This window comes from Fukomys damarensis, unplaced genomic scaffold, assembly GCF_012274545.1.
Source record: "Fukomys damarensis isolate Sample0158 unplaced genomic scaffold, DMR_v1.0_HiC HiC_scaffold_36, whole genome shotgun sequence".
NCBI lineage: Eukaryota > Metazoa > Chordata > Mammalia > Rodentia > Bathyergidae > Fukomys > Fukomys damarensis.
Window position 1 is genome coordinate 13,332,763 of NW_022900948.1, and position 7,861 is coordinate 13,340,623.

At 40.5% G+C, this 7,861-nt stretch overlaps 1 pseudogene; it reads right to left on the bottom strand.

Moving 5' to 3' along the window:
• Positions 1-3,785: 3,785 nt before the first annotated feature.
• On the bottom strand, positions 3,786-5,771 carry LOC104858903 (annotated as a pseudogene).
• Positions 5,772-7,861: the final 2,090 nt, after the last annotated feature.

Genomic DNA, 7,861 nt, shown 5'->3' on the forward strand with positions numbered 1-7,861 from the left:
GTAAATGTTTCTAGTTTCTCATTCTTTATGGCTGAGTAGTAGTCCATTTTATAGAAAACCCACATCTTTATCCAGTCTCCAGTTGATGGGCAATTGGGCTGTTTCCAAGTTCCCACCAACAATGGAGAAGGGTTCCTTTCTCCCCACAGACCTGCCAGCATTTATTATTGGTTGATTTTATGATAGCAGCCATTCTTTCTGGGATGAGGTAGAATCTCAGTGTTGTTTTTATCTGCATCTCTCCAATGACCAGTGATGTTGAACATTTTTTTCATATATTTATTTGTTGCTTTCACTTCGTCTGAGAAATGCCTGTTCATTTCAGATGCCCATTTTTGAATCGGGTCTTTGCATTTGGGATGGGTCTGATTTTTTTGAGTTCTTTATATATTCTAGATAGTAGTCCTTTGTCTGAGAAGTAGCTGGTAAAGATTTTTTCCCACATTGTAGGTTGTTTGTTAGTTCTGTTGGTGGTATCTCTTGCACTGCAAAAACTTTTTAAGACAATGAGATCCCAGTTTTTGATTCTTTGTGCAAGTTCTTGTGTTGCTGAGGATTTGTTCATAAAGTCTTCTCCTATCCCAATGTCTTTGAGAGTTCTAGCTAATTTGCTTTCTAGTAAGTTTAGTGTTTCTGTTTTGATATTCAGATGTTTAATCCACTTGGATTTTAGTTTAGTGCATGGCGAAAGATAGGGATCTAGTTTTAATCTTTGGCAAGTTGAAATACAGTTTTTCAACACCATTTATTAAAGAGGCTATTTTTCCTCCACTGAGGATGGTTGGCTCCTTTGTCAAGGATGAGGTAGCTGAGTATGTCTGGTGTTGTTTTTGCATCTTCTAATCTAGTCCACTGATCCTCAGGTCTGTTTCTTTGCCAGTACCATGCTGTTTTTATCACTGTGGCTTTGTAGTATAGTTTCAAGCTGGGTGTTGTGATACCCCCTGCAATGTCTTTGTTGCCTAGAATGGTTTTTGCTATTCTAGGTCGCCTCTGGTTCCAAATGAATTTTTGGATTGTCTTCTCAAGTTCTGTGAAATACACTGTTGGGATTTCAATCAAGATTGCATTAAATCTGTACAGTAGTTTTGAAAGTAAGGCCATTTTCACTATGTTGATTCTTTGGGGTAGGATTCTTTTTGAGGCTTCCAACCACTAATCTGACCCCACCTCCATTCTCAGCCTGTGATCAGACATGACTTAAGGAAGTTGGGAGTACTTTCTCCTTTTCACTGCAAACCAAGCCAGTGAGTATCAGAATCTCCACAGAGGAGAGACTGGTTCCCTCATTCTCTGTGAGCCTCCCTGCTTAGACAGTGGACTTGCTCAGTGCTGTTCCTATATGAGAAGAAGAAAAGCAATTAGAAGTGGAAGGGTATAGTGTGAAGGAATTGACTTAGCAAAGATATGCAAGTTTCTAAGATCAAAGGGATTTTGAGGATGATAGCTGGGCTTGAATCATCTTGCTGTCAGTCACTCAAAAGGCTGAGCATGGTAGTGCATGTTTGTAATTTCAGCAATTGGGAGGCTGAGGCAGAAGGATCACCACGAATTTAAGGCCACCCTGAACTACATAGTGAGACCCTGTCACAAACAAAAGGCCTCCTGCTTGACAGAAGCTAGGGTCTGGAACAGAATTGTCAACAGTATAGCACAGTTCTGGAAGGTAGGAAGGAAAAGAAAGAATGAATTCAGTGTCATAAGGAAGCCAGCAGTTTTTGTTGTTTTGTTGTTGTTGTTTGATAAGGCCTTGTTATATAGTTCAGGCTGGCCTTGGACTCACTGTGTAATCCAGGCTGGCCTCAAACTCACAGCAATCCGACTGCCTCAGCCTTCCCAGTCCTGAGATTATAGGCATGTACCACCATGCCAGGCTGCAGTTTTTGTTTGTTTGTTTTGGGTACCAGGGATCAAACTCAGGACCTTGCACTTGCAAGGCAGGCGGCAGAACCACTGAGCTAAATACCTGGCCCCAGGGTGCAGTTTTTTGAGACAGGGTCTTGCTGTGTAGTCCAGGCTGGATTTGAACCCACTGTGTAGCCCCCAGGCTAACCTTGTACTTGTGGTAATTCTGCCTCAGTCTCTTGTCCATTGGGATTACAGGTATGTACCACCATGCTTGGCTGAGAGCCAGCATTTTGACATCTGCCAAACAACAGGCTGGGATGGCCTGTCAGCCACAATGATGCCCAGTGTTAAATAAAGAGGCAGTTGTCCCTTTCTTTCCAGTTCCTGACTACTTAAGAGTTAGAACTGTTTCAGAGAACATTCCAGAAGACTAGAAGGAGGAGGAGGAGGAGGAGGAGACTTCCCAGAAGATGACAGCGGTGAACAGAAGATAAATAGCCTCTTTGAGATTTGGTGTCCAGACAGTGGAATATAACAATGTAAGGAAGAGAAGAAGGAGGGAAGTGGGTCCCCAAACCCGCAAGGATCCAGCAGGGACCCAGAAAGATCTAAAGCAAGAATTGAAGCCCACAGGGAGAGTCAGGAGAGAGACTTCAAAAAAGAAGGAAGAGATGGCAAGTGGTGCTTTCTCCCTGAATCCTGACTCACTTTGTGGAAAGGGTGGCTCAAACCTGCAGTTACATGGTGACTACTGGTGACTCCAAAAGCCTCCACAGAGAAATACACCAGTGGAATAAAGCAGTGGTCACGCTGGACTGCAGTGGCTGGTGAGTTATTCAGGTTAGACATCTCCCAGGAGAGGGTGATTGGATGGTAGCCATCCTGTAGAGGGGCCAACTGAGTTTAAAACACAGAGCAGCTGTGGGCAAACTCCATCATGGTAAGGCAAAACTGAGTTCAAGCCAGCAGGAGACACATGGAGTGTCACAGGCTGAATAAATCAGGTTCCACCCTCACACTCAGAAACCCTCCTGAGCTTTAGAACTAAAGGTGCAGGCTGGGATTATCCACTGCCCTGCTGTAAATCTATGGCTTGCTTGGTGGAATTAATCAGTCAACACAGATCTGGGCTCTTTGTGCCCAACTTGTCTCCCAGGGATTCAGAGACATGCCTTACAGTGGACATTTATTTTTTTCTTATTTTTTTTCATTTTCTTGTTTTTATTTTGTTTTCTTTTTTCTTGATTGTTCTTGTTTTTGTTTTTATTTTTTTTTATTTATTTGTTTGTTTGTTTATTTATTTATTTTGGTTTTTTGAGACAGGGTCTCACTATGTAGTTGAGACTGACCTGGAACTCACTATGTAGCTCAGGCTGGTCTCGAACTCCCAGCGATCCGCCTGCCTCAGCCTCCCAAGTGCTGGGATTACAGCTGTGCACCACCATGCCCGGTTTGTTCTTGTTTTTATATGTGTGAACATTATTTATAGGTTTTTTTTGGTTGATGTTGTTGTGCCCCTGTTTTTATTTCTTCCTTCTCTTTTTCCCTCCTGTCTTTACCAGTTCCCCAAAGTTTGTATAATCTTCCTTTGTTTTCTGGTCTTGTTTCTAATGTCCCCTCTTCTTCTACTTCACTATTTTTCCCCCTAACAGATTGTATTTATTTATTTATTTTTCCCCCAACCCATTTTAGATTTTCTCCCCAGGGTAAAATTGCCATACTGAAGCATATTTACTGTATACAATTTTCTGGTTTGTTTTAGATTTTGTTCCTATGATTAAAGGTTACAAATCAATTGCTACCACAGTTTGTCATTTTCTAGGCTGTGTTTGATGCTATTGTTATTGTATACTACTTTAGCCAAGGTTACAAAATTATTCCAATCAATTGTTCTTCCTGGTAGCCAAGACAGATTGCCTAAGGGTCATAAACAATACTATGGGCCATTGCCAGAGAATCAGGGGCTAGGCCAAATAGGCTGCAACTTCTAATCCTCCATAAATTGAAAAGGTAAGATTTTTTTGTTTGTTTTGTTTTATCATCCAAAACCCTGGGATTTTATTTGCTTTTCTCCACAAGAATGCATAGAATGTATCTCTTTCCCCTAGGTAAGATATTTTTCCAGGAGAGAACCACAAAACCAACTTTGATACACAAAACAACCTTCCATGTTCTCACCAACAATTAAGTATCAGACCTTCCCCTTCTACTCTGACTTGAGCTTCAGAGCTCTTTGAATACAGTATACCTTTCACATATTCCTCATACCTTTGATACAGCTTTCCATCACCATCAGTTCTCCTGCCTCAACTTTTACTTGCCCAATGTGAAAGCTAGTGAATTAAGTGGGAAGTAGGAAGGACACTGAAAAAAGATTCCTTTTCATAAAATAATTCGTAGGCTGTTACTTGATTCTCCAAAACAAAATTGGGTAGCATTATCTATACCAGACTCCAATGCTAAATTGTCAAGTGGATGTAGTTTCTGTAGCCAGGCCCCAAAAGCTCAAAACTAAACCTTCTGATGGAGAAAGTAGCAAAGCCTTCCTAATACTGAGCAATACTGACCTAGATTTACACAGGGACAATGATAGGTTAAAATCAGACACTAGGTTGCTTAATTCATTGATAAAAGGCCAAGTTCTCCATTCTTCCCCAATTCTGCCATTCTGGAAGGAGCCCACTAGCGAGTCTTGGACCGCCAAAGATTATTGACTCTAACTCAGTCTTAGGGGGCACCTTGTGGAATGCACAGTCTTGGGGTGCCATGTGTGCTTGTACCCCATCGGGCTTCCACTATACATGGTCCATTCTGTAATTCTGACCCTCATGTTTGTCCCAGAAGACCTGCCCATTAGCATGGTAAGAAACACAGAACTCAATTTTCTCCTCAGTTGGAATGACAGGGGTAAGTCCATGTAAATGAGATGTCATTGAGCTGCCATATAGATTCTTTATATAGACACAGTACACATTTGTGTAGCTTTTCCAACTGGCAAAAGTAATACAGGTCTGAACACTCTTCTCAAAGTTTGTTTTTCACTTTGACAGTCTCAGTCACTGTTTGTTCTTGCAAAGAGCAGTTCTCCAGGCAGATAGAGTACTTTTGAAAATTGTTCTGGCAACTTAAGTAATCAGTTGAAGGCTGAGGAATATCTAAAATCAAGTTTTTCTCCTCATGGAGTTTTAAGCCAGAGGAAATACCATTAAGATCCAAGAGATCAAACTGGAGATCCCATGCAGGTTCTTCTGGGAGGTCAGAGAAGACATGAATAGCAATCAGAGTCCCTTAGAGTCAGCAAATACCACCCACTTGTTGGCTTGGCTGTGTGAGTGCTTCCATTCATTCTGTGACTTGGCTTCCTGTTTGAGATTGAGACATGGTTTCAGAGATTTTAATTTAGTCACAAAATTTCTTCACTGAAAAAATCATTGTAAGGAACTATGAAATTCTTCAGAGGTGGTTAATGAGCTGAGAAAAGGCTCGTGGCCACATCCACTGGCATAACTGAACTTGTCAAAGGACATGGATCCAAAACCTGGATCATTTTAATAAATAGCAGGTCTCCAAAACTCATGAATGAATGCTCATCATACTTCTTGGGTCACTTCATATTCTCTCAGACCCATTTGTCTCTTGTTCCAGCTGCTAAAGAGACCAACACTATAGATGGCTCTGAGCAGCCTCACAATGGCCACCCACAGAGTTGGATGAGAGACAGTCCAGAGGGTCTTTCTGCACACAGTCTGAAGTATTTAGTTGAAGGTCTAGAGCTCACTGCAGTGTCCCATGCAAGTCTATACCAGGAGGCTGATGGGTCTGTCACAGAAGGCTGAAAAGTCTATGCTCTGAAGAGGTAGGATCTATAGCAGCCTCAAAACCCAAAAGCAAACTACACTGGAAGACATCTCTGAGAAGTAGTAATTTCTTAAGGGTTCTAAATACTAGCAATAAAGCTACTTTCCATACACAAGTTACAAGCATCAACCCAAGAATTAAACTAAAAAAAAAAAAAAAAATGAGAAGACACTTGAGCAAGATACAACCCCAAACTTCTAGCTCACTAAAGGCAAACCCAGAGGACAATGAGGTGGAACAATTTGAAACCCACCCACCTGGACTGGTAAGAGCAGGAGCAACAAAACAGAGAAATGAGGCGCTAGAAAAAAATCAAATCAGAAATAGTTTCTCAGATAACTACAGAAATGATGACGATAATGAAAGACATGATTAGTGACTCTAGAGCAGGTACAGATAAGCTCACTAAAGGCAAACCCAGAGGACAATGAGGTGGAACAATTTGAAACCCACCCACCTGGACTGGTAAGAGCAGGAGCAACAAAACAGATGAATGAGGCGCTAGAAAAAAATCAAATCAGAAATAGTTTCTCAGATAACTACAGAAATGATGACGATAATGAAAGACATGATTAGTGACTCTAGAGCAGGTACAGATATTTAAAAAAAGGAGCTTAGGGAAATGATGGAAACCATGAACATCCAATATAGGAAAGAAATGGAGTCCATGAAAAAGATTCAAATATATATTCAGGAGATTAAAAATTCCATTGCAAGTATGTGAAGCAGAATGTGAGGACAGAATATCAAATACAGAAGACAGGATCAGGCCGGGGACTTTGCTTAGTGGTTCCACCACCTGCCTTGCAAGTGCAAGGGCCTGAGTTCAATCCCTAGTAAAAAAAAAAAAAAAAAAAAGACAGGATTTCTGTAAGTGATCATGAAAAGAAGGATTTTTTAAAAATATCAAGGGACCATGAAAAATCAATCCAATAGCTGTTAGATGATGCAAAGAAGAATAAGAGTTAGTGTAAATAACATTAAAAAAAGTTCTTGGAAGTAATGGAAGAAGGCTTCCCCAGCAGAGAAATAAGAATTTGACACACAGGTAAGTGAAGCATATCGAACACCAATTAGCTATGATACAAACTACACCAGTGCATATAGTAGTCAAGATTCCATGCCGGGCGTGGTGGCACACACCTGTAATCCCAGCACGCGGGAGGCTGAGGCAGGAGGATCGCTGTGAGTTCGAGACCAGCCTAGGTTACATAGTGAGTTCCAGGTCAGTCTCAACTACATAGTGAGCCCCTGTCTCAAAAAGCCAAAAAAAAAAAAAAGATTCCAGAAATTCAACACAAGGACAACATGAAAAGCTGTTAGACAAAAAAAGCAAGTCACCTATAAAGAAAAGCTCATCAGCATCACAGCAGACTTCTCAACACAAAGCCTCAAGTCAAGGAAAGCTTAGAGTGAAGTATTTCTATTCCTAAAACAACCTCCAACCCACACTGATGTACACCACAAAACTACCTTTCAAAATTGATGGTGAAATAAGATGCTTCCATATAAAGAATACCCGAAGAAATTCATGACCACACAATCAGCATTCCAAAATATTCTGAAGGACATTCTAGAAAGAGAAAACAAGGACTATAACTCCTGAACCCCAACAGAATGAATCTACCAGGCAAGGTAAGCCATTAAACAGATGGGGAAAAAAGAGAACCAACAACAGGAAAATGACATGCAAAAATAAATGTAATACACCATATTAATAGCCCAGAGCAAAAAGCATATTATCTTAGTAGATGCAGAAAAAAACATTTGACAAAGTCCAACACTCATTCATGATGAAACCCTACAGAACATTGGAATAGATGATCTTTATCTCAATCTGATAAAAGCCATCTATGGCAAACCAACAGCCAACATCATACTGAAGGACAAAAACTGAACGCTTTCACTCAATCAGAAACATGATAAGGATGTCCACTGTTACTAGTTTTGTTCAATATAGTTCTGGAAACATTAGCCAGAGTAGTTAGACAAGAGAAAGAAAAGGAATAAGGATAAGAAAGGAAGAAGTTACATTATTTGTGGATGACATGATACTGTACATAGAAGGCCCAAAAAAACTGCACCAAAAGACTTCTAGATTTAATAATCAAATTCAGTAAGATAGCTGGATACAAAGTCAACACTTAAAAATAAA